Source organism: Amblyomma americanum, chromosome 6 (genome assembly GCF_052857255.1).
Source record: "Amblyomma americanum isolate KBUSLIRL-KWMA chromosome 6, ASM5285725v1, whole genome shotgun sequence".
Taxonomy (NCBI): domain Eukaryota; kingdom Metazoa; phylum Arthropoda; class Arachnida; order Ixodida; family Ixodidae; genus Amblyomma; species Amblyomma americanum.
The window spans coordinates 60,303,552-60,318,017 of NC_135502.1; the positions used below are offsets into that span (position 1 = coordinate 60,303,552).

At 49.2% G+C, this 14,466-nt stretch overlaps 1 protein-coding gene across 1 annotated transcript in view; it reads left to right on the forward strand.

The window, feature by feature from the left end:
* Positions 1 to 542: 542 nt before the first annotated feature.
* mAChR-B (muscarinic acetylcholine receptor) overlaps positions 543 to 14,466 on the forward strand; it is a 95,530-nt gene continuing 81,606 nt past the window's right edge. The window contains exon 1 of the mRNA XM_077628649.1: positions 543 to 613. The gene's annotated coding sequence lies outside the window, so the exon portion shown is untranslated. The remainder of the gene's footprint in view (positions 614 to 14,466) is intronic.

The window sequence follows — 14,466 nt, forward strand, 5'->3', positions numbered from 1 at the left end:
TCGTTGTCACTGCAAGTGACAGCGACGTATGTACGTACATTACAACTCCTCCGCACGGGACACTTTACGACTTGCATCGCATTTAAAGAACGTTGTTGCGTCTGTCTAGTCCTCTTCCCTTTATGATAACCTCCAATACACCCACCTCCCTTTTTAGCGCCATAATAATTCTCTAGCTCTGCACCACCATAATTTTCAAACCACATTGTCTGTGAATAAACATTTTATTTTGGTGCCTCTAGGTACTTAGTCTACCCTGGCACCACAAACTCCCAAATTCGTCACCACCTGTAACAGCACTCTGCTGCGGCACGTAGCGCCGCATGCCAGGCACTCGGAGCTCCAACACACGCGACTGAATGGGAAGCGACGGGGACCCCAGTTTATGCATCGGCGTGCCTGTGCACCGCTCAATGGGCGGCTATGCGCTGCTGCGCGCCACGGCCCCGGGGCGGCGCTACATCCCGCGCCTCAGCCGTGCGTGCGCTGGGCCGCTGCGTTCGCGTGGCGGCCGCTCGGCGCCTGCGCCCGGGGCCACTGCGACGGCGGCGGCGGCGGAGGGAGGGCGGCATGCCTGCAGAGCGGCGGACCGCAGCGCTGCCGGACGGCACCGGTGAGTCGCGCGCGCAACTGTTGCCTGCTGTGCACACCACGTGGTGCTGCTGCTGGTGCCGGGGGGCCCAACGCACACGCGTTGCGCGATGTCACGCGACGTCTCTTTCCCGCCGTCTCCTTCCGCGCGACGTCTTCCTTCCAAACGCCGGTGCGCGGAAAGACGGCTAAGCGTGTACTTTTCGGCGGCCGTCTTGGTCGGCGCGGACCCCCCCTCCTCTCCTTTCTGCTCTGGCCAGCGGGAGTAATTTTGGGGAACTGCGGAACAGAGCGTCCGGCTTTGTTCTTCCGAGGCGTTGTGGTTCTGGGCCCCCTCTCTGCCCCCCTCCCCACAGCCCCCCTCTTGCCCCGGCAACGGTCGCGCGCCGCACACTTGTGGCTTACACTCACCGGACTCACGCGCGGGATGAATCGGGTGCCAGCGCTTGTGTATACTGCGCCTTGGTGGTGCGCACCCGCGCGTGTAGCACCTCACGCGTTGTGCGTCTTTGCGCGACAGCTGCGTTCATTCTCGCGGTTCATGCAGCGATGGTGGGGCTGTGGCACCTTCGACCGTTTCCACGATATCGCGTCTGTTTCTTATTGAATTTAATTTTTTTTTTACTTGCTGGCTAGATTACCGTAAGCACGGCGCCGTGTCATTCGCTCGCGTTGCGTTATGTGCAGCGTGACGCAGCCCGGGGTGTCGCGCGATTTTCGCTCGTGTTCGGGGTGCCGTCCGCGTCAAGTTCAAGGTTGTCCGCGGAAGGTCGGCGTACTGCGAGTTCTCAAATGCCATCCGCTTGTCAGCGGGTGTCCTGGGCTTGACACGCGAGCCACGAACCGGTAATGAGGAGGACAATGTGAAGCTTGCTTCGCGTTAATAGTGTTTCGCAGCAGCGTATAGCGGCTGAAAAGGCGCGCTGATCAAATGCGCTCGTTGTCGCGATTAAAGCAGTGCACATTATCGGTAGCACAAAAGGCGTTGAGTCATTGGATACATTGTGATTGGCTGCCGTGCTATTAACTGAGCCTCAGAGCTGAGCCTGTCCTATTATGCGGCGGTGTTTGACGTTGTCCGTGGGCTCACGAAGGGCGCCCAAGTTACTAAACGAAACCACTGCGCGCGACCTGGTATGTTATGTAGACAGCCTGTTTTGTGATCCGGTTCTTTCCTAGGGCACCCATCGCCACCGAGGGCTCTCTACCTGTGGTGACAAACGGCGGAAATGCGGTCTATCAGACAGTCATTCACGTTAGATGGCCCTTTGCACGCACTGCGTACAACCAAACGTTCGCGTTACACTGGCATCAAATGGAAAGTCGCACGCCGCTTTCGGACCCGTCGGAAGAAAGTCGCCAAGGTCTGCCCTGTTGTGCTTACACGAACTGGTGGTTCTGAGTCACGGCACGTGGCGTGAAAGCCACTGTCAGTGGACTTCGACATAGTAGTAGTATTCATCCGCTGAATATTAGCAACGCAAATGGACGCGCCGATTTTGTGCGTTTAGTCGTCCTTTGGTGTCTCGCGCTTCCACATCGCAGCTGAGAAGGACCTAATAGCATCCCAAAGTCAGGCCGCTCTATTAATCTCCAGGAAATGCTGCTACGATGTTTCGTGGTCTGAGAACCCTCACACTACGGAGCGAAAACTACCCGTTTCTTTCGCCCGTGCTGTGCAGTGAAAAACGGTGTCGGTGTGCATGAGTTCGTGGCGCGAACGCAGAAGGATTTCTCGTCCGCGTGTGACAGCGCGAGTTTCTGACGATGATGGATCAGGGTGAATAAGCTGCGTGCGGGCTTATCAGCTGTAAACTGTATACGAACGCCGCGGAAGCGACTGACCGCCACCGGGCATTTCAATGCGTCAGCCCCTAAAGTCGCAGATACCGAGACGTGATGTGCAGAGTAGTGTCGACGGGAATGTTTTTCGGAGCAGGGAGCGGTGTCATTTTTGAAACGCTCGTTGACGACTATGTTTACCGGTGAACAGAAGTGTGGACTCTTGCCCTCGCATTCGAGCATTAGGAGACGCATTGCTGTGACCATAGGGGATGCATGTTGTCGCTATACTTAACTGAAACTCGCTGACGGGTGGCTCAAATGGCGCTGTAACAGAGTATTTTCTGCTCTAGATAGCGCTTGGAGGGGTCAGCGCTATTGGGTAACATTTCGTACTCTGGATTTGGCACTGCCTCTAACTCCAACCGAAGGCCATGCTGGTGGCCAAACCCATGAACTATGCACACAAACAATTTAACGCGACTGCCTCCGATACACCACCAACCTTTCGGCCCCGAGATCTTCACCTTCGGATTTACATAAATAATCAGCTTAGATTATGGCTGCACAGCGCGAACTACGTGCAGCGGAGCAGCGTGGTACTAGAACAAGCCTCTGGAGGAGATGGTTTATGGTTTATGGGGGTTTAATGTCCCAAAGCGACTCAGGCAATGAGGGACGCCGTAGTGAAGGACTCCGGAAATTTCGACCGCCTGGGGTTCTTTAACGTGCACTGACATCGCAAACTACAGGGACCTCTAAAATTTCGCCTTCATAGAAATTCCGCCGCCGCGGCCGGGATCGAACCCGCGTCTTTCGGGTCAGCAGCCGAGCGCCGTAACCACTGAACTACCGCGGCGGGAGCCTCTGGAGGAGAAGGCTCGTGTTCTCTTCAAGGCAACAAGCAGAAGTACCTTGTGTTTTTCTTTTGTCCGCACCGCCGGCATCCCAAGAGGCCTGCCCTTAGCAAAAGTCCACCAAAAGGTAGCCCACCGATCCACTTCTTGGCCATAGGCGCTGCTTGCAAGCTCCGGGGGTGCTGCTGGCGCAAGTTGATTGCTAAGCACAACTCCTCCCCTTCCCTCGTCGCTCGTTCATCAGCCCCAGCAAATTGCATCACACGCTGCGGTAACGCCTCTGGCGCGCGTTTCTGGCCATCGATACAAAAGCAAAACGAATCGGGCGCCGATTTGTTCACAAAGTACGACGCGGAGGATGCGAGGGGCGACAGCAACGACGTGGACGGCATTGATTTGTTTGCGCCCGGTCGAGAAGCTGCCGATTCCTTTTGGCCACAACCTCTCACGCCTCCCGGAACGGAGCGGGCATCGCGCAAGCAGAAACGGTGGGAAAAGACATCGACCGTGATGTATTCGGGATCGGAAGTTTTCCCTCTTTGCGTTGGTTCTCGCTGGCGGAAGAAATCTATGTCCCCTCTCCGCTGGTGGCACTTGTGGAAATCCGGAGATTTGCTGCGGTAAGGCAAAAAAAATGCAAAACATCGCAGGGGGCTTCGACCCTTGCGAAAGACGTGTGACGCGCGTCGCCATTAACGCCTGTCCTGTCCGCCTGTACTTCTGCGTGTCCAAAATGTCCTGTGTGTTGCTTAAAGGCCAGCACGCTTGCAGAACCTGCGAACCTGCGGCGATATTTGTTACACAGTAATGACGTGTGATTTGCGTGTGGAGTTGTTGGGAATGGTCTCCTATGACCGCATGTCCGACTTTAATTTTAGCAGCTTCACTGGCGTCACTAAGCAGAAAATGAGAGGCCGGGCCCGCCAAAGCCACTATGGGCTTCAGCGTCTCAATGAGCGGGCTGCAATGTTTCAATTGGAAGCCGCATTTGAAAACTCATTAAACAGCAATTACATTAGTGTTCAGCCTTGAACCCTGTGCATCATTCGCAACCTGTTGTGCGGCATTTTAACTAAAACGTTTGAAGGGTTGAATAAAAGCCATCCCGGAAGATATGCGCAGCAATACGATTCCTTTAGAAGCCAGGCGCGGGATAACGCGGCAAGCACACTTAAAGCAGGTGTGAAAGCTGAAACCACACGGACGCATTCAGCGGGGGCACCGAAATCTTGACGCGCACCAGCTGTGCAGGCTGTCCGAGCTTATTGATTCTTTACATAACCTATCATTTCCATAACCAATCGCATCGTTCCACCTTGTTCCTGCCGGGTCTTTCACTTCTTCGGTCCGCGGCCAAATCTCTGCCTTGTATTCCGCACAAAACAAATACCACTACAATTTTTACTACTGCTAAGTTAGGCGCCGTGGCCGATCCTCAGCGATGGTGGCGCCGCTTCGCGGGTGGCGGCGGAATTTCCGCGAAGCCTGGAGTGCCGCCATTTTGTCGTCGGGAACAACAAGTCGGCGTCGCTATATACGCGATTGAGTGAAGCGCGCGATCTGCAAGTGCCGCACTATAGAGACCATTCGTGCGCACAGTGCGCAATTTTTGGACCGACCGCGGCCTTTGTAGCGTGATTGTCACGACTCGGGCTCTGTCGGCGAGTGTCGTGACCCGGGCGTGTTAATCACGGTTCAGCGTCTCGGTGCATACAAGCGCGGGCTCGCATAATGTCGCATATCCGTCGAGTCGCCCCACGTGCCGTGGTGGTCGACCGCCTTTCTTTTCTCTTCTGCATCGCCGGTATAGACACACACACAAACACACACACTTGATGGCGGCGTGGGCTCGCGTGACCTCGGGCTTGACTTGCTCGACACGGCGTAAATATGACTTATACGACTCTATAAACCCGACGTGCTTTACGGTCTCCTCCACAATGGACGAAGAAGATATACTTATCTGCGAAAACAGCGGTGAACGGGGATAAAATGCGGGAATTACGCTTTCACGGGACGTAAATTAACATTGCAGGCTGTCGTCCGGAGCAAAGAGGTATAGTTGAGGCTAAATTCGTTTTTACCACTGATATTTTTATCCCTATACTTATCCCTAGACTCTGCGTTGGCAGCGATACCTGCCCAGCATCGAAATACTGAGAAAATAATATCAATAAAACCAAGAGACAGCTGACGATACTGATCAGAGTGGCTGTTCGGGCGAGTTGGTTTGCCATGATGGAACATATAGCGCTAAGACACCAGGACGAACAAAGAAAGAGACAACACGAGCGCCAACTTTCAACTGAAGTTTATTCATTGCATGTGATGTTCTAATACAGGCTGAATATCGCACAAATACTACCAGGCTATCATGCCGTGAGTCACCACAAACACGCACTTACTTTTTGTTCACATCATCAAGGAAATCAATTTCTTTCTTTGAGAGCGAGATAGATGCTGCACTAACACATGTGCCATCCAGTTTTCAAAGAATGCCAAATCATCAGTAAATATAAACATCAACTAACACGTGAGATCGTAGAAGCCAGACAGATACGAAAACTGAAATATAAATGTGTTAGTGCAGCATCTATCTCGCTCTCAAAGAAAGAAATTGAATTCCTTGACGATGTAAATAAAAAGTAAGTGCGTGTTATGTGGTGACTCACGGCACGATAGCCTGGTAGTATTTCTGCGATATTCAGCCTGTATAAGAACTTCGCATGCAATGAATAAACTTCAGTTGAAAGTTACCGCTCGTGTTGTCTCTTTCTTTGTTCGTCCTGGTGTCTTAGCGCTATATGTTCCGTCACGACGATACTGAGTTACTGGGCTTCACCCGCGGCACGCCCGCGAGATGCGCAGCGGGCTTTTTTTCCCTTCTAGAAGTCGTTTCGCCAGTTTACTAAGTAACCTGACATCACCTTGTTCTGACTGTACAGCTTTGTGATGCCCTTAGTAGCACGGGGGGTTCCGCTTAAGCCGATGGATACAGGAAATGAAAATGTAGAGCTCGGAAAAGGGTTCATGCTATGGAGGTCAAGGTTAGATGGATCCGCTAGAATAACATCAAGTAGGCTTTCTTTTTTTTTTCCCGACATAAACTGTTCATAGCATCACAATGGAGTAGACATTCGTTTAGCCTGTTTTGTAAGTCGACTAATGTCGAACGACTTCGGTGAACTGCCCGACAATACTGCGCGCGTGTCTTACTGGACCTTGGTTAAAACGAAATCGCTCAGTCCAATGTATCGCCTTTTTCTGAGTTTGATATCACCTCAGCAGACCTTTAGTGCTCAGTTACCGTTGAATATGTAGTTAGTTCTTAGTATACCGTTAGTATATATAGCAATCCTCCTATTAATTGTAAGAATGGTTGTTGTTTGATTTTTCGCCCAAGCCTCTGACTTCGTTATAACAAAATATCACAAAAATTTTCAGCGTCACCTATGCGTCCGCCTCCATTGAAATGCCCTGATTCTCTGTCGCATGGTTATCGAGTACGCGCATTAAGGCGCCAACAGTGGCCTACTTGCGCGGCGCTGAAACTCGAATTTAACGGCCGGAAAACATACATCCTATACCAGGTGTATCAGGGAAGAGTTTAAGTAATTCTCAAAAATGGGTTTTTGACGTAAAAAATATGTCTTTTTCAGCATAGTATTATTAGCGTTGACGGGCGCCAGAAAACCGGTTAATTGTTTTAAGTAGTAAACTGGTTAACTATTTTTTTAATAATTATCTTTTTAACTATTGGAGTTACACGCGTAGTTGTAATTAGAGATTTGTAGCCGGTCGGTAGTAATAGCCATATCATTGTTTAGAATAAAAAAAATGCAATTTACGTTGGCGCTGTGGCTCGACAAAATTTGGCTTTTTTTTACTAGTCACGTGCACAGGAAAGGTTGCTTTGCCTGCATGCTTTTCGAAAGCGCATGCATATTGGCGCGATGTACCCAGATTTTGTGTAGCCACAGCGCCGAGGATAATCGCGTTTTCGAAATTCTAATAACCGATATGGCTATTACTAACGTCCGGCTACAAATATCTAGATGTGATAGGTAAAACGTTAAATATCAGAGACAATTAACCTGCTTTCCGGTGTCCGTCAACACCGGTAATACTATGCCACAAAAGCCACATTTTTACGCCAAGAAGCCTATTTTTGAAGATTACCAGTCTTCCCTGAAACACCCGGTATATATACGTCCCACTTTGGCGTCGTCAATCCTGGACAGCCAATCAGCGCTGCGATCCCATAGGCGTCGTAATACTCCCTCCTGTTTGTCCTTTTCCCTTTTTACAAATTGCCAAAGTAAGGGTGTCGTTTCTGTTTGCTCGCTTGGTGCTTTTTCTTTTGTCAGTGCTTTTGAACGTCAGCGCTTAATTTACGCTCGCCAGCGGAGACAGCTTCGTCGTAAACAACGGCGTAACTCGACGTCATTGCGCGCCAGTCTGACGACAGCGCTAAAACGAACCCCGCCGCGAGCTCGTTGATTCCGAAAACGTGACTTTAAAGCCGATAGGAGATTTAACATGGCGTCTAATGGCTGCTGTGAGGTCACCGTTTATCGTTGCTATGGCGCCGCGAAACTCGTTTTGCAGAGCTACCCTAGGGGAGAGAGGAGCGCAGCTGGAAATTGACGCAAATATCGGCAAATCGCGAGATTTATGGCGCTACAGGCTGCGTAATTAGCAAGGAAAGAGTTAGAGGAGACACTGGAAAGAAAGAACGTTACTGGCCTTTGCCCTCATTGACCGCTGTAGATCAGTGTGCGATTAATTACACGTCCTTCGAGTCCGTTTGTTGTGTATCCTTCACTGTCGTTATTTTTTCAAGGGGAGAGGCAGCTGAAACGGCACTTAATTGCAGCTGAAGAGCGTCAGCTGAAGTGCAGAAGGACATTAAGAAAAAAAAATCAAAGTTATCAGCTAAAGCTTCTGGTACTTCAAGCAGCTCGTCCTTACGCTTGTAGTGACCTTCTAGTGCTTTCTCGCCGGACATTTCGCCCGGGCGCAGTGCAGAAATGAAAGGAAAATATTTTTCCCCCGGACCGGTGTCGGCAGTAGGGCGATCGCAGCTTGACGTTATTGGGGCTGCTGAGTTTCACTCGCTGGCTTCTGTGTGAGCACTTGTTTCGAGATAATCGATCTCTCTCGAGTTGATGTTTCTCTGGTCCGTTGCGAATGATCGAGGTTGCGGCAGAAGGGAGGAGACGTCTAACTGATCCAAGCGACCGGAGTTGTGTCACTGGGTCGTCCGGGAATACCTTCCGGTTTTATGCGATAGCATAGAACCCTCACTGGAGCGAAAACCTGCCGCTGTTGGCGACGTCCAGAAAAAATTCTCATTGGCTGGCGGGTAGTGACGTCACCGGAGTGGAGAAATCCCATTGGCTGGCGGGCAGTGACGTCATTAGTGACGTCTCCAGAGCGGAGAAATCCCATTGACTGAAGAGGCGTGACGTAATGAGCCGAGTAGTGGCGTCACAAGACCATGTTTGTGTTGTGAAGCCTCCCCCTGCCAACCGTGGCAGGTGGCAGGCGGTGCGCAGGAGAGATGAAAACTTTTATTTCGTCGACCAAGCGGCATGGTTGGACTTGATTGCCAGGTCTAACAGCCCCGTCTGGTGGCCTTGAGCCTTTGGCGCTCGGCTACCTCCATGGCTCTACATCTTAACACGAAAAAGCCCGTATGGGAATAAAAAGGAAGTAAGCGTCCTCTAGCGCGCAGTCTTTTATAAAAGGGAGTGCACTAAAGGACAGCGTACTCCTTTATTACTCCTTTTTGTTTAGAGTGTAGTCTTCACCCGAAATCACGCGGCCTCCCACAGTTCAGGATTCGAGAGTTGCAAGACCTCAGGAGGTTCGTCCTTCGGATATCCATGCAGTACATGTGCTAGCATGGCTTCAGGGTTCCCACACATTTTGAACCCGGGGGTAAACTTCCTGGCAGACCAGGGAGTAGATGTAAGGGCATGGGAAACGCTGGGGAAGAGCACTGCTCGGCAAGAGGCTCACAAGCCCGACCAGTCACTTCCGTCAAAGGCATCAACAGCTTTGAATGCGGTCGCATTCACAACACGCAATGCAATAAGGTGTCCCTGTGTTTTTATTGTGTTCACAGCATTTATTATAGATGGCATGATGCATAGGAACCGTGCCGTTTGTAACATCTGTTATTGAGCTACGATCTGTTATTATGTTGAATATCAGCGCTCAAACCGTCTGTCAGGAACATTAATGTTCCACGCTTAATGCTTTCGGGTTGTTCCCTGGGCTATCCGGAAATACCTTGCTGGAACGTTTTTACGCAAAATCTTGAATATACAATGCGCGATGTTTCGGAATCTTGCTAGCGCTTCTCGCTGTGGTCTTTTGTTCGTATTATCACAGGCCGTAAGGTCTTCCAAACAACGTAAAGCTTGCCTTTTGGAGACAGCATTTCAGTGTGACATAGCGGCGATATAAGCATGCATTTCATGTTTAGGTCAAGTACATTTTCTCGAAGTAGCGCCATCATTTGAAGTACGGTGAGAAATTTAGGTTCTATCGCAACGACGGAGAGAAGTTTGACACGGACTGGTAGACAGAGTTGCAATAAAAAGCAGATATAGAGCTTCGAACTCTAGCTGTGGCGTAGCAAAATCTGCTTTTCGTGCTTAGTTTCACTGAGCTCAGAGGTAGACCTACGGTTGCTCAAAAATACTGAGATCAGGCTGCAGGATAAATCAACTAAAGGGGTTCCTTACTTCACGCAATAACTGCTCTGCTCCTGCTGACACCGACCAGTCTGCGCAGCCCGGCTTTCAGTCCTCATTACCTTTGCCTTCCTATTATACTAATGTAATATAATAAAGGTGAACTGACTAAAACAGTGCAGAGCGTGTCCGTTCCGTGAGGCAACTATTGGGTGCTGTTCAACGGTATTTGCTTACAATTTTTTCACGATCAATAAATAATGTGACAATTATTGGTTGCCAGGAAAAGAAAGGCGCAGCAACCGTCTCATTTCTCGGTGGGCACCTCCACCCTGCAGGGGGGGAAGAGATATATACAAGGGAGGGGAAGAAGGAAGAGTGAAAGAAGGAGTAGAGAAAGAGGTCCCGTAGTGGAGGGGCCCGGAATAATTTTGACCACCTGGCGAGACGCAAAAAAGAATGTTCACAACATTCGTATACAGCGGGAGAGCGCGGCGTATCCATATATGCAGAATTAGTCCTTCTCTACTTAACATTCATAGATCCGCGGGAGTCCTCATACCACTGCTGGCGCAGTGGCACAGCGGTTAAGCGATGCGCAACTGCCCTGGGATGGCAGGTGCTGCCACCTGCGGAATTTGTGCGATCCAGGTTGGTCTGGGACAGACAAACGCTAGACTATTTTGCTATGCTGTGATCCTCCGGATAAGTGCTTTCGCATTAAAAGGCGCCCGTGTGCTGTGCGTTGTTAGTACACTTTAATGATCCCCAGGTGGTCGAAATTATTTCGGAGCCCTTAACTACGGCACCTCTTGCTTCCTTTCATATTTCACTGTCACCTTGCTCCCTTCCCTCAAGGCGCAGTTGAGGTGTACTCCATGAAGTGAGGCAGTTACTGCTCCATTTGCTTACCTAATGAACTACTAATTATAATTAACGTGCGCTGTCGTCGCATAGCACACGGGTGTCTTTTGCGTTTCGCAGCCGTCCAAACGCAGCCACCGCTGCCCAGAATGAACCTGCATCCTCGACCTCAGCAGCCGGACGCGCTAACCAGGGAGCCACCACGAAGATTTAAAAAGGAAGAGAGATTTTCTGAATGAGCTTAATCGCTTCGAAGGTAGCGGAACATTTTCCCACCCGCGAAACAAAGCAAAAGATTACACCTTTACAAGACCACTAAAAGCCGCGGAATCCAGCGGTCAGCTCGCATAATTAGCGTCTAAAACCATCTCACTGTTGGATATTTTCTGTCCGAAACGCTGACTCGCTGCGTTTTTCCCCTCTTTGTCGCCATGCCGGTGGATTAACGACCGCTGTATCGATGCGTTTTCCTGGCGTTAAGCCGCTAAAGCGCCTTTTGCACGTGTTCACTCGCTTGAACGAACTGCACCGAAGCTGTCGCCTGCGTTTGACAGAAATGACGTCACACTTGACGCCTGGCGCCGCGAATTCCTTGCACGGATCGTCCTATGGAGAAACAGAAAGCGTTAACGTTCGCTTCCCTTCTGCAGCACTTCAGAATAACTGGGGTGCGTACGTCGGTACGCATGTATCGTCGTCTTCTTTTTTTGTGCGTGGTAGCGAAGACGGTGAATTTACCGTTTGGCGAGTACACACATCTAGCATTGTTTCTATTGCTATAACTGCTGCTTCTGAAAGCTGGCTATCACCGCTAGCCTTTTTTTACCGCTTCTATTAGCAGTTGCCATGATTTGTAACAGCGTTTTGTAGCAGCGTTGGAGAGAGAGCTAAATTTCAGTTCGTGCTAAACAGTGATTCGAACAAGATTTGCATAAGTCTACTGTTCAGCCCATTTAAAAGACACTCCATGTGTCTTTAAATCAGCAGCAGCGCGAAACTTATAGCTGCTGCTCTAACGGTGTCTTGCGCGCTGACTGCACCTCGCGCTACTTGCTACGTATGCTCGAAGTCATATGCAACGATGTACAAATCACATTTGAAAATACAGGTTATAATGAAGCCCCTGTATGGTTTTTGTTTGCATCGCGCACTTCCCTATTTTACTCAGGATTTTTACACATTTTACTCTACGCATTTTCGGCACGAGCTAAACACATAAAAACAACCCAACTCCTCGTGTAACCGGGCTGCTACCGCTCGTATTATTTACACTTGTGACAAAGACCAGCCCAGTGGGCAAGAACTCACATGCACAACACACCGTACTAGATCTGGATCGAACAGTGGCACGTGAGTTTGGACGACATCGTAGCAAGCACCTTCAGTTGTTGCTCGTACAAGTTTAATGAGCGGAGCTCGATACTTGTCAATAGCGACACGCACAGAGCGAAATGGCTGTTTTAAAACAGATTGCTTCGGCGTAGCGCTCCTTCCCAGGCTCGGAGGCGGTGTGAAATTTATGCATGAACCAGAAAGCTTGTCCCAGTGGTCTTGCGTAAAGTTCCAAATGGGAAACTGAGAAGCTGATTAAAATTTAGAGTCCAATAATAAAGAAGGTGTCGCTCCCGTAAAAAGGAAAAAAAAAGGAAGTTAACGTTTTTGTCTTCGTTTTGCATAACAAAGGTACCACAAGCGAGATGGTCCCGCCCACATTCCCTTCGGTTCCTCACATCGTTTGTCCACACCATCGTGATATAAAGAACTGCTCACGCAGTCAAAACTCCGCTCATTTCATTAGTCCATTCTCTATAGCTAGCGCGCAGTTGTTTAGCATGCCGCAGTGCCAATAGCCTTCATAGTAAGACTGAAATTGCAATATTTGACGTCGGTTTAAACGAACTTTTTCGGCGAGAACTTAAAATCTCGGCGTATGATTATAGATAGATAGAATACATCCCAAGGATGTCATGTATGCGTATTTTACAAAGAAAACAGAACTTCGTGAAAGTTGGAAATTGTGGGAACCTGAAGTGCTTGGGGTGACTCAGGTTATAGTTTCACGTACTATGATTTTACAACCACCAAGTTGCCTGCCTGCGCCTTTTCAGTTGTTATAACTTAAAAAAACTATAGGTGCAAAGCCAGGTACTTTGTAGCATGTAGCTATAGCACAAAAAGCCTCCGAGCTGTCGCCAAAAAAGACACCGAAGCGGTGTCTTTAAACTGGTCTGGCTCATTTATGGCACACAGATTCCTGATGTCTTGTTCGGCGTTAATAATCTAACCGTTGCCGTGGAATACTTTAATTGTTCCTCCAGCTAAAAGTTTTGCGTATAAAAAAAGTGTTGCGCACCGGGATTAGTGGTAATTTCGAGAGAAGAATTGAAAGACTGAGAAGACGAGTTAATGTTAACTGCATGGACCAATACCCCATATAAAGTAATCGCGCAATGTTTCGAAATCCCAAAGCTAGAATACTTGTTTACCTGTGTCCGATACCCTGCCACCTTAATTCAGTACAAGGAAACATTGTTGACAAGTACAGAGTTTAAAAAATGCAAATTATTGCTGCCCTGAATTAGAAAGCATTCAAGAGGAAGCCGTGCTAGAAACAACAAGATAGTGACCGATGTTACACGCTGAGAATGCAGAGGCTAACTGTTCGCATGCTAGCTCCCTACGGTGATGGAGACGATCTTGATCGGTAGGGCGTTTCTAGCAGCCTGTAAAAAATCTAGAGGTGGACGTAAACAGGATGGAAACATTAGCTGAGTGACAATGTTACACGCAGAGATTTAATAAATTCATTATCTCTAGGGGTTACCGGACCATTTTACTATATGCGATACTAAATTATTTGACCACTTCTTTCAATTCCATTTCTAAATAGAGACAGGAACAGTGTGCTGATATCAGGGATTTTTTTTTAGTCTTGGGTTGATGTTTTGCCGAACTTATTTGTGGGGCTTATCTTACGCTGCTTTCTCTGATTTGTGAAAACCGCGAAAATTAGGCCATCGCGAAAATTAAGTCGTTAAAATCATTTTTTCTGGTTTTGGACGTTCTAGCGCGTGAAGTCCCTTTCACCGGTCATTGACTAAAACGTCGATAATCCTAGGACATTCATATATGACGTGCTCACCGTGACAGCATGAACGCGGCCCCGCATTCCTTCTATAGTCGGAGTCAACTCAACGAAGAGCGGCTTTTCCTCGTCAAAGAACCCCCTCCTAGCCAATGGCGACGAGCGATTTCATGAACCTGTTGGTGTGACAATGCAGGGAGCGGCAAATGAAAGGGACAGTACCCTCCCTGTATTGTCGGGGGATATTCGCCTACTTGCTTTGTCACGTCACTCCCTGCATTGTCACGATCAGGTTCATGAGAACGTGCCGACGCCATTGACTGGAAGGGGATCGTTTGATGGGAAATAGCCGCCTTTTTCTTGACTTGTATCCAGCTATAGAACATTTGAACACTTTATGTTCTTCCATCTGTTAAGAGAGGGCCCAAAAACGAGTCTGCTAGAAGACGGTGAAGAATAGAGGCGGAGGACTGTCAGCGCAAAAACCCGAAAGAAGCGCCGTCTCTTAGCATGCCGTCAGTGAAAAGACGGGCTGAAAATGCCTGCCCTAATATAGCGTCTGACTTTTTTACACAATGCTATA